The sequence below is a fragment of the Falco naumanni genome, chromosome 1, assembly GCF_017639655.2.
Source record: "Falco naumanni isolate bFalNau1 chromosome 1, bFalNau1.pat, whole genome shotgun sequence".
NCBI classification, from domain to species: Eukaryota; Metazoa; Chordata; class Aves; order Falconiformes; family Falconidae; genus Falco; species Falco naumanni.
Window position 1 is genome coordinate 99759606 of NC_054054.1, and position 17395 is coordinate 99777000.

The 17395-nt window shown below is 50.2% G+C and overlaps 1 protein-coding gene across 1 annotated transcript in view; it reads right to left on the reverse strand.

Annotated features, from left to right (window-relative positions):
• Window positions 1–3889, reverse strand: part of KIAA1671 (KIAA1671 ortholog) — an 87109-nt gene extending 83220 nt beyond the window's left edge. The window contains exon 1 of the mRNA XM_040611938.1: window positions 3750–3889. The gene's annotated coding sequence lies outside the window, so the exon portion shown is untranslated. The remainder of the gene's footprint in view (window positions 1–3749) is intronic.
• Between the last annotated feature and the right edge of the window lie 13506 nt (window positions 3890–17395).

The window sequence follows — 17395 nt, forward strand, 5'->3', positions numbered from 1 at the left end:
AACAAGGAGTCCCAAAAGGCTGTGCCTGCATCAAGAAATAAATTAATAACATAAACTAGCAGAAAACCTAAGACACTGAATACCTCCCTACAACCAACAGCATTGTGTACATCTCCCAAGCTACAAAAGTGAAAGAAAGACTTCCAACTAGCATTATCCATATCCTCTTGCAGCAAGACATCCTCTAAGCAGAAATAGCTTGAAAATAAGAAAAGAATAGTGACATTACATGTTACTGGATGCAGAACATTAAAAACTTGCATTTAGACATGCACATACACACACACCTCTTTTACTAGTGAAATTTTTAAATAACTACACAGCATGACAAACTCATTTGTCAAAGGAAACTTCCCCCGCCTAGTGACCAGCACCAAGTTATCAACTTTTATGTACTATCAATTTCAGAAAACATACCAAGTCTTAGACAAAAATCTTAACATATGAGACTCCTCAATAACAAACCAGTACAACTTTTAAATACATGAGCAGCCAAAATTAGGAGGAGAAGCAGTTTTCTGCAACCACAACCATACTGTGTCCCTAACTGACATGCTTAAGAGTAATCCTCTCAAATATGATCCCGAGTCCTGTGCTCCTGATCTGCAGAGTATTCCCCACAAGCACTGTGGTCTATACTGAAATTGTCAAAACTATGGAAAGTTTTCTTACTACTATTTTAAAAAATCAAGGACAGGAGAAAAATCACCAGGAGTTCTATCAACTTGATTCTGACGATACTTGGAAAACCCACCAGAAGACAGAAAACTCCACGACCAAAGATCAAACAAAGGCTAATCCCAAGGAAAAGACTAGGCAGCAAATGCAGCAACACATTCTTCACCAAGGAGAGCAAGCTCACTTTTTACTTTACAATAACCAAAACACTCTGAGAAGGGAGGCGTTGAGAGTGGTTTCAAAATTATCTAGTAGCCAGAGAAACAGAAGCAATGAATGGAGCAGAGTCCAGGGCAACACCCAAGCAAAATCAGAGCCCTGTGAAGAAGCCCAGGAGGTATAATACCTGAGCTCTACCTTCCACCTGGGACCTGCTGGTCAGGACTCACTTCTTTCATGTGTGGTCTAAATTTTACCTTCAGTCCATGGAGCAGTAAGGGCCAGCAAACTTTTCAAACATAGAGCTTAGAGTCTGAATTTCTTTCTTTCAATAAAATTTATTTCCAAGTTGTAACTGTTTTGTGTTTTTTTCCTGTGGGAGAGATCAGGCACACAGTGTATTACTACTTTCAGAGGTGTCTGCAGACACCCTTGCTCAAGTAGCATCCAAGGTGACAGTGCTACACCTGGTTGGAAACAGTACTAAAAACTTTTTTTTTAAATAAACACACAACACAATCATCACTACACATAGCTCCCAGACTGGCAATGATCAGAGGTAATGAGTTTTTTCATCATCAGACATTAACATTTTCCTAATACATTGGTATCTAGACAGTTAAAAGCCCAGGTAGATGGGTACTCTGCCCTTTCTCCTCTGGCCGTTAAGACAGGCAGCCTCTAGAACCGCAGGTGAGTACAAACCTTGGATTAGTGACATTCACATTGTTTACTACCATATATAAAATGAAATAGTAAAAAAATGACAAATACAAGTATCTAAATTAGAAGACAGTCCTAGATTTTGACTTCTTATAGGAATTTTCCATGACATTCTAAAGTCACTTTGTTCTATGTCTTATATATATTGGAAAAAAAACATTTAGTTCAGAATTAGTTCAGAGCATTGTCTGAAAAAGAAGAGCCTAAAGTTTACAAGTACATCTTCAAAACTATACACCTATCAAAAGTGATTTACATCTTCTATTTAAACAGGATTCCTACATCTTTAATTACTCTAAAGCAGAAAGGCTTTATAGATTTACTTGCTAATAAATACCTTTGACTTTTTTTTTTTTTTACAGAAAAAGGCATAGCATACAGTGAAGAAAATCCTACCAAAAAGTTTATACATTCTTGAAAGATTTCACAGGAAAAGAGAGAAAAACAGGGGTCCTTAAAAAGATGCAAAGCCTTCTAATTTATGGAAGGGAGACAAGGACAAGAAAAAGAAAATACAAACAACCTTCAATTCTGGCAAAAAGTACCTCTGAAGCAGCTAAACTACTTCACAGTTGCCCTGGAAACATAGTTTACCTCTTCAGCCTACCATGAAAATTGCCTGCAATTACCACAATGGAATAAAGCATCAGTTTTGACAAAATATCAATTGCTATATGCTGCAGTTTAATGCAGTACCAGTATTTTATGATGAGCAATACTTCATCTTGAATAGAATTATATTACTAGCCGCTGAAGAACCAAATCTGTAGGTATAATAAAAGGTTACGATAGCTCATAATGGTATAGAAGACCTCTGCCATCTGCCAAGTGTGATTTCCCTTAATCCCATTCCTCACACACAAATCAAAATCACACGGATTACGCCACAGAAATAGAAGTCAAGTCAATACCTGAATCCGCAAGATTAACCTCCTACCTTGAGACGGGAGAAATGCAAGAACAGTAAAAATGCTGCAAAGAGACTAAGGAAGATAAAGCCTTTTACATGACTCGATGCAATACCACACAGGAAATACAATGATTTCACAGATTAGCTTCACCCTTTCAGAATCCCGATTTTGCTCCCTCCCAAATCCAAGCGCAGAACTCCATGCAAATTCAGGCAATCGGGAACTGACCTTCAGTGTGATCTTTTGGATCAACTGTTTCTACCCATAAACGGAGCTCCTCATCCCTCCATCCACACACAAATCACATTTGGAGTTCAGAAGAAAAATGGACAAATGAGTTGCATAACAGAAGACAGCAATACAAATCTGTCCACCCAAATGTCAGAGATGCTTCTAAAATAAAAACATACAGACATGCACGGGCTGAAATGCCAACGAAGGTATGTGTAGCTGCAATTAAAAAGAACCAGCGTGATGGCACTTAAAACTTAACTCTAGAGAGCAGATACATTTCCGAAGAGACCAAGGCATGAGAGTCACCACATACCGCGCTTCTGAACGCCCGTGTCCCTTCTGCAGGCTGCTGTCAACCCAAGCAGCAGTCGGAACGGCTGTAAACTCTTAAGGGGAGGGGAAGGGGGTGTGGGGGGGGGTGTTGGAGCATCTTTATTTGGCCGTTTAAGAATGTCAAGCACATTATCATCACTAATCCTGAGGGGAACAGATAATTGCAGCGCTTACAAAAGTCATCTTGGATTACAAAATAAGGCTCTAACCTGCAGTGTTCGCCAGCAGAGCATTACACCCATGAGCCATCAAAATCACCACGAGAAGTACCTGCAGCCGCCCCCCCGACACCGAGCCGGGAGCACCCAGGGCTCCTCCTTTGTGCCTCGGGGCGCAGCACGGGCACACGAGGACCCAACTTCTCCCCGCGCCCTTGGCTCTGACGCAGTGAAAAACCAGCCGCCCGGCGAGCCCAGCGCCACCGGGACGGACCGCGGGACCCCCCCGCAGGCCGAGCCCCGGGCTGCGCTGCCCCCCGGCTCCCCGTGTGCGCCCCCCGCCGGGAACCGCCAGCCGCGGGAGGGGCAGCGCCGCCCCGGCCCCCCTCCGCTTCCCCACAGCCGGCTCGGAGGGCGGCCCGGGCCGCCGCTCCCCTCAGGGCGAGAGAGCCGGACCCGCCCGGTGCCTCAGCGGGCTGGGCCGCCTTTGTCCCGCCGCCCCCAGCGCGGTCCCACGCCCCGGCACTCACCGGGACCCACCGCCGGCACTTACCCTCACCGGGAACGGGAGGGAGAGGCGCACCGGCTCGTCTCTCAGGGGAGCCGGCGCGGGACGGCGCCGGCTCGGCCGCAACGGGGAAGTTGCTAACTAAGTTTGAGCGCGGCGGAGCCCAGCGGCCTGCCCGGCTGAGGTGATCGGCGGCCGGGCACGGCCGGACACCCCCACCCGGGGGCGGGGCGGAGCGGGGGCCGCCCCCTCCACGCTCCCCGGGACGAGGGGCTGCCGGGGGCAGCGGGCGGGCCGCGGCGGAGAGGGGAGGGCCGCGCCGGGCCGCCCCGCCCCGCCCCGGCCCCGCCGCTTGCCGGGCTGCGGGCGCTGCCGGCCCCGCCGCGCCGCGGGGGGGGGGGGCGGCCCTTCGCCCCGGTGCCAGGAGCCGCCGGGCGCGGCGCGCGCGCAGCCCGGCCCGACCCCGCGGGAAGCGCCTCTGCTGTTGCCATGGCGACCGCGCGGCTCCGCCGGGGTGGGCGGGGCCTCCCGCGCGCCGCCCGGTGCCCTTCACAGGCGGCTCCTCCCCTTCCCTCCCTCCACCTGCTCCCCGGTGGGCACGGGCGCGGGGCGCGGATTCGCGTCCCGGCTGCGGCCCCCGCCGCCAGTCACCCCGCCGCGGTCCCCTGAAGAAGGCCGCGATGAGGACAGCCGCCCCTCAGCGCGCCGCCGCTCTGCTTCCTTACCCTCCGGACGGCACGACCCCCCGCCCCTGCGCCCAGCCTCCCGCAGCCCCCCGGCACCTCTCGTTCCCCCCGTGCGGGTGCCGGTGGGAGGCGCCCCGGGCACGGCAGCCCTTCCGACTGAGCTTTGTGCCGCCATGGTTCGGGCCCTCTGCCTGGGGCAGCAGCGAGGGACACTGTGAGAGCCTCCCCATTCCCCCTGTCAGACCGGTGGCCGCAGCCTTTGCAGGGTGCACAAATGGTGGCCTGGAAGGTACAGGGGCCCATCCAGGGAACATGCCTCCTCAGACTGGGGTGCTTTTCTCTCCAGACTGGGGCACATTTCTCCTCAGACCAAGGAACCTTTCTCCCCAGACTGGGGCACATTTCTCCTCAGACCAGGGAGCGTTTCTCCTCAGCTTCCCCCCCCCCCCCCCTTCTCAAATGGCACCCAAGTCACTAAATCTGCTTGCCGGCCCCTCGGTGGCCCGTCCACAGCCTCCAAGACTGTGCCACAGCTGTAGCAATTCAGATGTTCCAAATGCTGCTTTTCCTCATTACAAAAGGTGTGGTTGTGTGACAAAGGAGTCCAAAGTCAGCTTCTGAGGCAGGGCCGGTGCAGAGGCTGGTGACTCGCGACAGGCGGGCAGTGAGCGAAAGGAGGGCCTGGCAGAACCGCAGTGGGTACGACAGCAGCAGGCCCGAGGGCTCATGCTGTGCGGCACAGGGGAGAGGGCAGTGCCACACATCCTCACCCCAGCTCTCAGCAGCACCTTGAAAGGTCAGGCAGCAGGTCCCGCGTCCCTGCCACCAGTGGGGAACTTGCTATTCTAACATTAACCAGCCCTCGAGGGAGGGAGACAATTCAGATCCCACCTCCTTTGCAGATGTTGGGGGTCCTGAGCAAATCAAGCTGATTGATCTCTCTGTGACGCATTCCCAAACTGCACAAGGGAGGTGGCATTTCTTGGCAAGCCTTAGCTATATGGGTGCACAGTAGCTGCCTCTTAGCAGGTGCATGGATGGGTTTCAGGGCAAAAGCACCCAGCTCTGCATCAGCTGCAGGAATAAAGCAGCATGCCTCACCTCCTCTGTCCCCACCCTTGTTGTATACGCCCACATGCCATTTAAATTAAGATCCCTTTCCCACAGACACCCCCCCTGCTCCCAAATCAGGATAATATATGTGTTTTCCCCACCTTAGCAATCCTTTTATCTTCACCACACAAGCAAACACAAAGGGATCCCAATTCCATGATTCATTTGCCTTTCTCGTCTCCAGAAACCAAGACATAACCCATCCCCTCATTCATCCATCCCCCCCAGCACCCTTCCCCAGCAAACTAGCAGCTGCAACCTCTGCACCAGCACCCACTCTGCAGCTCAGGCTGTTGCTGGTGACTGGTACCTGCCCATATGGAAAAGGCTGATCCGTGGCTTAGATCAGTGCCCCTGCAAAGAGGGTGTTACTGCACACCTCTTTGAAGTGGTTCTTGTTCCACCCATGGCTTGGGAACCCCTGCTCTAGTACATGGGGCATTCAGCAAGTAATACCAAACAATGAAATCGTCTGATCAGTTATTCAGGAGCCACTCTAATGGCAGCACCCTCCACTAAAACACCTACATGCGGCGACATAGCCAGAGATGAGAGAACTGGCCAAGCCGGGCTCTGGAGGGTATGTAGCCTCTGGGAGGCTGCATTCAAATAGACGACTTCAAGAAGAGCAGATGCATTCCCAAGAAGCTGCTGCCTTGTTTCCCACTGTCTGAGGAGGAACCTCAGCGTGTGCCTTTGCAAATGCCCAGGGAGATGAGACCTGTGAGCTTCAAAGTAGCCACAAAAACTCTTGATGCTTCCAGCCCCGGCAGGCCAGAGGCAGCAGCTGCACCTGCGGGATTGCAGAGCTGCAGGGTAGATCCAGTGCCGCAGAGCAGGCCTGGTCTCGACAAGCCTCCAGTGCAAAGCTGCAGGGGCTGTATCCTCACCCTCAGTCAGACCCTGCTGCCCCGGGGACACCCTGACTGCGTGGAAAAGGGAACGGCTGTAGTAGCATGGGTTCAGCGCAGAGTGGGAAACCGTGGGACCTGCAGTGCTGCTGCGGGGAGCCGGGTACCCCACCGGTGGTCACACTCAGCCCTTGCAGCCCAGCTCTGGCACCAGGCAGGAGAACCACCACCCCATCGCCACCCAACTGCTGCAGCTCCTTGGGCAAGTACAGGACCTAGCGCCTGGCACACAGCCCTGGCTCCAGGAAGGGTTTCTTCCCCCATGCTCTCTCCCTGCCTGAGACCCTACATGAACCTTGCTACTGCTGTGTTTATTAGCCAGTATTGAACTATAGTTAACTGCAATCTAGGGGCAGAGTTAAATGCAGAGTTCTGTTCTATCACCTCATGTATATAAATTAGAGCTGTAATTCCACCCTGCGGTGTGGATGGCAATAGCAAACAGACACTGCTAGACCCATCTCACACAGACATTTGAGCTTTGAACCTTTGGTTTATGATTTCACCAGAACCATCAGTGCGATGATGTGCAAGCAATATAAAGTGAAAAAGTGCTTGTACTTGGGAAAAAATGACAGGTCCCTTTATCTATGAGAAGTCTCCATTTTTTAAACACAAACATTCTTTGCCATCAAACTGACAAAAGGCTCTGCCAGGCTGATGCACCAGTTTACCAGCAGCTCCACTTCTCAGATGGGTAATGCCAATGTTTCTCCTCTCCATCATACAACTAACTTCCAGGGTGGGACCTTTTCAGAATTAAACTAAAAATTGTGTGAAACAGTGAAAACCAGCAAATGTTTCATGTACCGGCAGGGCTGCTCGGGTGATCTGGTTCTTCTCCCATAGTCTGTCAGTGCCCTATAGTGGAGAAATGGGTTAATTGCATACGCCACATGGAGCGACTGCCAAACCTCTGTTACACTCCCGCAAACCCGAGGTCAGGCCACAGGAGCCGGTGGGGAGATCCCAGGCAAACACCATCACCGCTGCACAACAGCAGCTGCCTTGGGCCTCCACGGGGCCAAAAGTCTGCTCCTGCATCAGCTCTGCCATAGCGGCAGCCAGACTCTGCCCAAAGTCACTGGGTGCAAGGGCAAGGTTCCCTCCTTTGTTCTAGCCATTAACAATCTCCATCCATCTCCTCCTGCTGAGCAAGTTGCTCCTGTTATGAAGAGGTGGAGATGTATGCAAAACTACTTCATCTAGATCTGGGGAACAAGCCTCTGCTCTTTTCAGGTCCACATGGGTTTGAAAAGCTCTGGTCCTGAGCAGTGAAGCACTTCCATGTCCTATCTTGCAATCCTCTGTGAAGTTAGTGCTCCTGTGAAAGCCAAAACTATCAGTGAAGGTTCAGGATGAGGCCCTAGGAGGAACTAGCCAGGAGGTCCCTGTGCTTCTCAGGCATTAAGTACTGCAGGAAGGTTCTCCACTGCTGACTACAGATAATCTGAAAAAAGGAAGGCAGAAAATCCTTCTACTCCCCATCACCATCATGGTAACAGTCCTTAAAAGCTCCTTCCCCACCTCTTTATGTTCATCCACCATGAAAATCAGTGCAGAGCTACACAGAGAACGGCAAGTGCCTGGCTCAGAGCACAGCAGAGGCCATAGCCCTGGCATAGCCTTCCTGATAAAAGCCCCACTGGCCACAGGACTCCCCATTGCTTTCTCTCCCACCCCCAAGTTTGACTCCTGATTTAAACAGGAGCAGGGCTGGGAGAAGGAATGCAGGAGAGGGAGTCCTGGTGTAAGGGGAAGGGTCTGTAAAACACAGTCCCATGTCAGCTGGCTCACTTTGGCCATCACTCATGGCCTTGCAAAGGTTGAGCTCTGTCAGGGTGCTAAGCAGCCCTGGCTGCAGGCCTGGAAAGGGCATCACCCATCCAGTGGGTGCACAGTGCTTGCAGGATTATCCCACAATATATACAAAATACTTCTTCCTCCAGAAAGGCGAAATTCAAGGAGGCAGGGGTAGTCAAACCTCAGCTGCTGAAAGCAGCTATAGCCAGAAATCCTAACAAAAACTCAAGGATAACTGGGCATCACATTTGTATGTATAATGCTGTTCAGTAGGAAGGAGTTGTTAAGATTGAACTGTAGTGGAGGTTTTATTGCATCAGAGTGAAAAACTGGTGGGTGTGGAATTTTTGCCAATTATATAATCTCTGGCAGTTTTGCCTTCAATGGTTTGGGGAAGCACACAGTACCCATCCTGGTGGGAGGCCTGCCCTGTGCTATCAGCAAAGAGCACATGGTCAGATGTGTGGGGACTGTGGGGAGAACAAAGGGAAGCAGATTTCCTGGGAGTCTGTTTTTGTTTTCCCAAGCAGAAGAGTGACTCAGATTTCAGCTCGCACTCCTGTAACTCAGCCAACAACAACATGTTGTTAGTCAAAGTGATAAAGGCAAGTATCTTTGTTCCATTTGCTGAACTCATAAAAGCTCAAACTTGTCCACCCAACAGCCAGCTCAGTCACTAAACCAGAGACCATGGGCTGAACCCTGAGCACCCTCACAGTGACAACAGCATCTTGCTCCCAAACAGCCTCCCTGAACTGCTGGGTGCTACTCAGAAAATACCCTTCTGTCTAAACCAGCACAGATGACCTCAGTTTGTGCATTAACATAGTTGAGAGCTTTCTGATAAATATCATGAACGCTTACATGTCATTGTAATGCAGCTGCTAAATGTTGCAGAAATGCTTTCATTTGAGAAATGCTCCAGGAAAAAGCACTCTACTGCCTTGTGCTTAAGAAATGGCTCAACACATCCCAGCTCTTTTGTCTCCTCTATCTGAGCTTGTTTTTCATGGCTTTGAGGTACATCCACAGCTCATTGGAAATACCACAGCACAAATTGCTCCACCACAGCCACCACACAAAAATCTAGCAAAAGCAGACTCCAAATCCCAGCCTAGCAAAGCCTGTCCCTGTTGTCCAGACCTCCGTCTCTTGATACTGCTGGGCAAGCTGAGGAGCCAACGCTGTTGCTACCATCTGTACTAGTGTACCTTACCCTGGCATCAGGGTGAGTTAGTGGCGCCTGTGCAAACCATGCTGTACTGGTTGATGCAAACTGGGGCTCTCCAAAGCCTAGGTATTGCTACACCCAGTTGTGGGTAAGCCTTTGTGTAATAGCTTTATTTTCCTTCAAAAAAAGGCACCTCTGAAATACATGTTAGAACACCTTAACAAGTCAGATGTAGCTAGAGGTGTTAACAGGACAGAGGAGACCTTAATAGAAGTACATGTTTAGACTAGAAGTACTTTGTTTGCACTGAGATTTAACATGTTCATTCATGCATGTTAACAAAGCACTATAAATACGCCTGGTCCTTCCCAGCGCTGCAGCCATGGCCAAGGCGCTGCACAGGTGCCATGTACTGCAGCACTGTGGGGAGGGTGCACTAGGACAAATGCTTGCAGCCACACTGCTGGGCTTACCAACACAGCCTCTCGTTGCCCCCTCACCCTCCTTCAGCCACAGCCTTGGGCTGCCCTGGGCATGTGCCGCCACATAAAACTCGTTTGTCAGCTGCAGTATCACGAAGGCTGCCTAAGGGCTCAGACTCATGCAACAGAGAATCAAAACAGATCGCGGAAAAAACTGGGGCTGCCACCACCCCTCCCACCCCCCGAGGAGCTGCCACCCTCCAACTCCAGCGGATGGTGAACCATCTCCTGGTCTCCTGAAGTGCCCCTGTTTGCAGCCCAGTGCACAACGTCAGGAACAGTTTTTCTTCCGGCACCAGATAGGAAGCTGCCACCAGTCAAGAGCTGCTTTGCAGGCTGTTGTCTCCTCCAGTGCATGGAGGTGGCATTACTGATGGAAATTTCAGTGGCTGTACCAACGTAAGTGCACTTCAAAGCACAAGCTCAGGATAACTGCTTTTATGAGAAAGTATCCAGAGTTAAAAATTAATGAAATCCACTTTTAGGATCATTTACTTTCCTCCATCTAAACAGCAAGATTTTTGCCAGTCTCTCCACACCATGAATGCAGAGCATTTCTACTTTTGCACACTGGGGACTTGGCCTCTAGTGATTAGATTGCCAATTAATATCAGGTAATTAATATATTCACAAGGGCTGGTTGAATCCCACCGACATTTTGCAAACTGTGCATGTTTGGGGAGTGTCTTCATCAGCCCTTTGAAGTTCTTAACTTGCTCCCTGGCAATCAATTAGCCTGCACTAAAAACTGGTGCTGTGCCATTAGAGCAAACGTGCCCCAAGAAGCAAACATATTAAGGATTAATTAAATACCAGGTTTTATTTAATTAAGCCTCTTCTCGTAAGTATGCAGAAGCAGGAATCTGGAGCTAGCATCCAATCTTGCTTTCACTCCCATTTTTAGAAATGCATTTAAACTTGATTGGTGCTGTTTAAAAAAGACATTCAGGCTGATGCAAATCTGTTCTGCCTTCCCAGTGCCAGCCCAGGGACAGACAAGCACATCATTAAAGGGTGGCTGATGGCACCAAGCACTTCCAGGGTCAACATTCACTTCCCAGGGAGTGCTGCAAGCCCACCCAAAGACTTTCTGGACTCTATAGAGATGACAAGTGCCAGCCCGGAGCACTGGCAGGGACCCATGAGTGGCTCATCCTCCCACTCTCCTCTCATCCTCCTTGATTTTTAATGAAAAACTTGTCAGGTTTCCTTAAACTCCTGTTACCCACTTACCTGCAATAAGAAAGGCACTGCAGCCTGTCATATCACCACCAGTTTAAAGGTCTAGACATAGATCCAGGAAACATGAGGCAAGCTAACAAGATCAAGTCCAAGGTCATTTTATGAGCTATTACAGAGAGCGCTCCCTCGCCTTCTGCACACCCTGTCTGTGTTAGCAGAGGATTATATGCAGTTACAAAAAATCACTACTGTGTCCTGGCTTGGGGCTGCCCTCGCACCAGGGCCCTCTGTCACCTCTCCATCAGCTGGACATTGGTGCAATTCACTCACTCCATGCAGCAGCCAAGGATCTGGCCCAGCTGTTCCTTAGAAATTGGCAACTTTTTTCTCCTCCTGCTCTGTTTCACCGTAACAGTCATCAGTTTAAGTTCACACTACCAGGGGAGTTATGGCAAGAGGAAGGATGGAGGTGACAGTATCCGTGGGCTGAAGAGCAGCAGGCAGCAGAGGCAAGGAGGTGTTACTGCCTGGCTGCACACAGCATCTGCCCAGGGAGGGACAGGGTCAGGCAGCAAGGCTGTGTGCTGGCTGGACAGACGCAGCCAAGAGATGCAACTGGGGAAAGCAAAGACCATGATGCAGGTCAAAACAAGCATTGCAAAAGGGCAAGAAGGGAGAAGTGCAAAAAGGACACAAAGCAACAGCAAGGTCCTGGGGAGAGGAGGGACTCAACAAAAGTGAAGGAGAGCTCTGAAAGCTGGAAGCGATGTGAAAATACAAACCTCCAAAACACAGTTGTAATATCATCCCTCTGGCTGCTGAGATTCCTGTGCTGCATGCCTCTCACCTGGCTGCCTCTGCCTCTGGGATCCCAGGACCCAGCCCTCAGCGATGCAGAGCAAAGCTGTTCTCTGCCTCCTGTGAAGGAACAGACTAGCTCTGGAATGGGACTGGGTGGACACGGAGCTGTCACAATGTCTGAGTTTGAGAAAGGGCAATCACAGGCGAGTTCCGGGTGGTGGGATGCAGACGGCTGCAGTTTCTCAGCACTGGGTTGTGTTTCCCCAGCCCGGCTGCAACCCCCAGCTCCCCCCAGCCAGCCATGCTGCCACTTGCTCCGTGCCCCAGGTCCCCAGCTGCAGAGCAGGGCTGGGCTGTGGCAGAGCATGCGCTGGCCCAGTGCAGACCTTTCCCAGCACTCCTCCAACCCCTCCGATTTATTAGCACAGAACTCCAACCTCCCCCTCCCCCAGGCCCAGCTCATTTCATTCAGCTCCCCCATCCCACATGCTGTGATTCTCAGGGTCTTGGTGAATCTTGGCCTTGGCCCCAAACGAATCACTGGGCTAGCAAGCAAGTGGAGCTGACTGCAGCCCTGTGTGCTGGGATGGGCACGCAGATGACCGTGGTGCAGCTGGTCACGCGCCAGCACAACCAGGGGCCTGGAAACAGCCAGGAGCCTCTCACCATTCACCTGGGAATGAAGGAGCAGCAGCTCTGCCCTGCTCCATCTGCCCTGCTGGAGGCCAGCCTAACGGGATGCTGAGGAGCATCTTGCCTTGCTCACGTGTAGCTCCCAGCAGACTGCTGCACAGCCCGTCCAAGATGGCACTCTCCTTGGAGATATTTTGGGAAGGAAACGCTTGGCCAAGACACGCACGACCCCCAGCACCACGTGGAGCCTGGCATCACCCACACGGGCAGAGACCTGGAGCTCTGGTGAACAGCAGCAGGCAGCCAGGCTTCTCAGCACATCCCCAGAGCTGTTACCCATCCCACTCCCCACAGCCACACTGGGACTCCCTGCACAAGTCAGCCTGCAGCCCAGGAGCCTTCTCACCTCTCCCCCGCCAGACTCTGGCGCTGAGGGACCTTTACCAAAATGCAGGCAGGTCTCCAGCCAAGCTGCCTGTGCCCCAGCTGCAGCTGCTGCCCGGGGAGCTGCCCACGCCACAGCTCCACAGCACCCTGGGGAACAAACCCAGCACACCTCCGCCTGCCCTGTGACAACCTCCTCCACGGCTGCTCGTTCCCAAGAGCCATCACTGGCTCCCAGTCCTTCCCCTCGCCGGCGCTGCAAGGAAACAAGAGAAGCTCCTACACAGCACAAACCAAACAATCGCAGTGCTGCACGGAGTGCTCTCTTAACTTTACAAAACTGCCTTCCCTGCTACAGAAATGCTGGAGGTGGGCGGAGGGCAAGCAAAAGATTCTGCCCTAGAAGATCTCAGGCCAACACTGATTCTTGCTTTGAAAAATTCCTTGTCAGCAGCTCAGAAAGCACAAAAATAGCTTGGTGCAGATTAACTTAATTGGAATTACTGTTTCATTAATGGCACCAGTGAGCATTTACCAATGAGCATTCAGCAATGAGAGGAGCTTTACCCAGGCCAAAGTTATTACAGTTGTTGACCAGTTATTTTTCTGTGGGTTTGAATGCTCATTAAAAATTAGCAGCAGTTTTTCTAGCAACAAGGAGCAGGTATTCTGAGGAGGGAAGCAGAAGTCCTGCAAAGAGCACCCAGATTATATTGGTAGGAAAAACATTATCCTGGGACCCCAGGAGCCTCACCTCTGCAAGGCAGGGCAGACGCAGCCGGGCTCAGCAGCTCGCTGCAGACACACTGCGAGCCCACAGCTGAGCTGCAGCCGCAGCTGCGACCATGCGGCAAGGTGGAACTCGGACACAGGATCTACAGGACCACCGCAGCCTGTTTACAGTGCTCAAGATTGTGAAAGCAGCAGTGCCTGGAGCAGAACAGCTTGGATATGGTGACAAGGAGCCCGACAAAGCAGATGATACCATGTTTTTCAAACTTTGTGCTTAACACTATTTTTTCCTGGAAGTGTTTTTCCAAGATGCATCCCCCCAAGGGTCTGTGCTTCAGCCAGGTAAAATGGAAGAAAGCAGCATCACTGGGCAGCCTCACTGGGCACACTGGAAGATACAAAGCCTGGTACCACCTGTCCCACACATGCTGCACATATCTGGACCCATGGGACTCAACCCCGAGTCCACAGAGGAAGGTTTCCCTTTCCACTGCATGCCTTGATCAGACAGAAAGGAGCCGGGTTTCACCTACCAGCTCTGCCCCTGGTCTGCACAGGTTCTTCATGTCTGTCCTCAAAGCACGGATAGAAGCACCTGAGCATCCCACTGTTCCCCCAGAGATGAAAGTGTTTTTGGGTGCAGCACAGATAACCCCCAGTGCTCTCGGAAGCAGCATTTCTGAAGGTGTCAGCGCTGCCTTTTCAGGGTAGTCCACGTTTGCAGTCTTACCAGGGACTGGGCAACTGTAAAGAACAACCAGGATTTTATTGATTTGAAAATACATTAACCATAGAGAATAGAGCTTTAATTTTTCTTTCTGAACAACAATAAGGAACAGTTTACATAAAAACCAAAAGCATGGGTAAAATAATATAAAACAGATCTTATACCACAGTGTGGAATTCAAATAATCTAAGAACATTAGCAGCACTTCTACAAATATATTAAAAGCTATAGTGCTCATTAAGCTCAGATAGAGCAACTCCCAGAGACCAAAATGGCATCCAACATATAAAAGCAGCAATTCAGTGTAGGGCAACAAAAAAGTCCAATGCCAGTACATCAGATACATTCATAACCCTGCTGTTGAGAGGTAATCCCGTGTCCCACAGAGCTTGGGATTGGAACCTGTCATCTCCACAGCGGCTGCAGCAGGGTGACAGCCCAGGGTCACGCATTCACCCTGCCAAGCTCTCCAGAAGACACCTTAGCACTAGGGAGGTGACAATCATGGGTCTAAGGTTACATCTGAGTCGGATTTGCAACAAAGGTATTCATTACAAAGGCCAGGCTGGATGGGGCTTGGAGCAACCTGGTCTAGTGGAAGGTGTCCCTGCACATCGCAGGGGGCTTGGAACTACACGACCTTTAAGGTTCCTTCCAACCCAAACCCATTATATGATTCCACAATTAATTCTGTTTGTAAAAAACAGCTTTCTCCTTCCCTGGCTCCTGGGAATTACTGTCCAAGAAGAGACTGAATTTCTGAGAATTTAAGGAGATCATAGTAAAATTTCATTTTCATGACTATGTATCTCAGTTTCCAGTATTAGGATTTTCAATTCTTTATCTTCCTTAGTAGTGAAGCCACACTGATTCTTAAAACTTCCATGTACTTTTTGAGATCCTGTGCATAGTTTAAATTTTAGCATTGATACGTTAAAAAAAAGACAAATGGTGCTTTTTACTCCTTACAAAAAAGTTGATGAGAAGTAGCCTTCCTCCAGTCATCTCCCACTTGAGCGGCACTTAATACCCATCCCTTGCCACATGCCAAGCTCCTCGGGGTTCTCAGCAGCTCTTGCCGGGCAGAGGAAAACAGGGGCTTTCTGCAAGAGACCCGAGAGCCTCCACTGAGGCCAGCAGCAGACCTGTCTGGTGGGACATAGGCTGGGACACAACCTGCCTGCTCCAGACACTGCTGTGTGTGCTGGACTGGTCCCAGAGCTGATGGGGCCACAGACCCTTCGTGTGCCAGCAGCTCAGGAGCCATTGCACCCAGCCATGGACCAGAAGCTGTCACCTGCAGCTCCATCTTTGGGCTCCCTGCTCAGTTTCCATTGTGCAAAATCAATTTTAAAAAGGAAGTTATTGAACAACTGAATGAGAAATTAAGGTTGAATATGCTTATCACTAATCTAAAATTAGACATATATTAAAAGACTGCTATGACTATTCCAACAATGTACATTCTCCAGGAAATTCAGGATTCGGACAAAGTTTAGAAGAAAGGCAAACACTCTAGGCTGTAGAAACGCATGGCTACGGCACCAGAAACAGCCTTAACTTTGGCCCACGCTGCCACCGTAAAACATAAATGTGGTGTCGCTGGGGACCACAAAGGCTTCAGGTGCCTTAATCAGCAGTATGTGTTCACCTCATGGCAGGCAACAACGATAATGACCTTGAGTGAAGATCACTGGAGTGCCTGAAATAGCTGGCAACAGTAAATGGCATTTTATCTACTTCAGGGTATCTGAAAAGTTTTATAAGAATTTCTGAAAACTGGTTCTGGTGAGAGTTACAACCCTTCCCTATTGCTAGAAAATTGTCACTTTACCTCTAAGTTGTGCTCTTTCACTTTCAATTTGCGCTCATGTGATAGTAAAATGCTGAAAATGTGCCCAGAACTGCTCAGTACTCATGAAAATTCCCGAACAGTTATGATGAAATGACATTTATTTTGGTCCTATTGATAATGGGCTCAGAGGCTACCACTAGCTCAACAGCAGTGCCACAGTAGAGAGCAGCAATTTAAGATATTTTAAGAGATTTCTAAAAGCAAATTTACATGATGAGAATCCTGACACTGGTCCCACACTTGTTGAGGACTGTTTGCCACAGTGGCTCCCAGTGCAGAGGATTAGCCAGCTACTCAAAGTAAATGAGGAAAGAAAGCAAAACTAGCCAGCCAGATTAAAGTAAGTGAATGAATAAATAAAGAACAAGTAAGAATCTCATCCCATAAACTGCTCTTGGCCACAAGGCTTGTGTCTCCAAGGTGAGATTCTGGGATGGGCTCAGCTTGCCCATGGGTGGGTTCCCAGCAGAACTGCGATTCCAAGGTACCACATCAAGCATAGTCACTTCTCTTGATCTGTTTTTCACTAAGCAGGGACGATGGTCGATACCTGCATTTCTGCTGCTGGCCCTTGTTGCAATAAAAGGTAGATGTGGGTATGTCAAGCGATTTCAAAACTTAAGAGGCTGGATGAGAGCAGCAAGTTCCCATGCAAAACAACCACCTCTCAGTCTTCATGAAGAGTGTTAATAGCAAAGCAATTCAGAGACTCAACACAGTAAAACTCCTATAAAACACACACATTTAGGAACAAAGACAACTTCTAAAGTGTTTATATGGGTGACACTAAAAGAGATGGGTACCAAGAGTTATTTGGTAGGTTGTGTTAGCAGAAAGCTCAAATACAGAAAGAGAATCCATTAGTAATTCCCTGGAGGGAACATGGGGCCGGGACACAAACATTAACTGTATTTATGCATACCCAGATTATCTGCTAGCTGAGCAGCCCTAACAAAAGCTAAAGCGAAAGCCCCACACCTCCGCGGATGCTCAGCCCGGGGAGTCAGTCCTTTGCTCAGGCTCAGCTCCAAGTGACCCAGAGCAGACAGCGTGGGCTGGGGGCAAGCGGGATGCAAACCTTGCTGCAGCCAGGGGAGGGATGCAGCAGTCTCAAGCCAGAAGGCAGAGCAACTTGAGTCCCTGCTCCTACAAAGCGAACAACAGCAGGCTAAAGACAGTCATGGGGTGGATTTCAGCTGCACAGAGCTGCT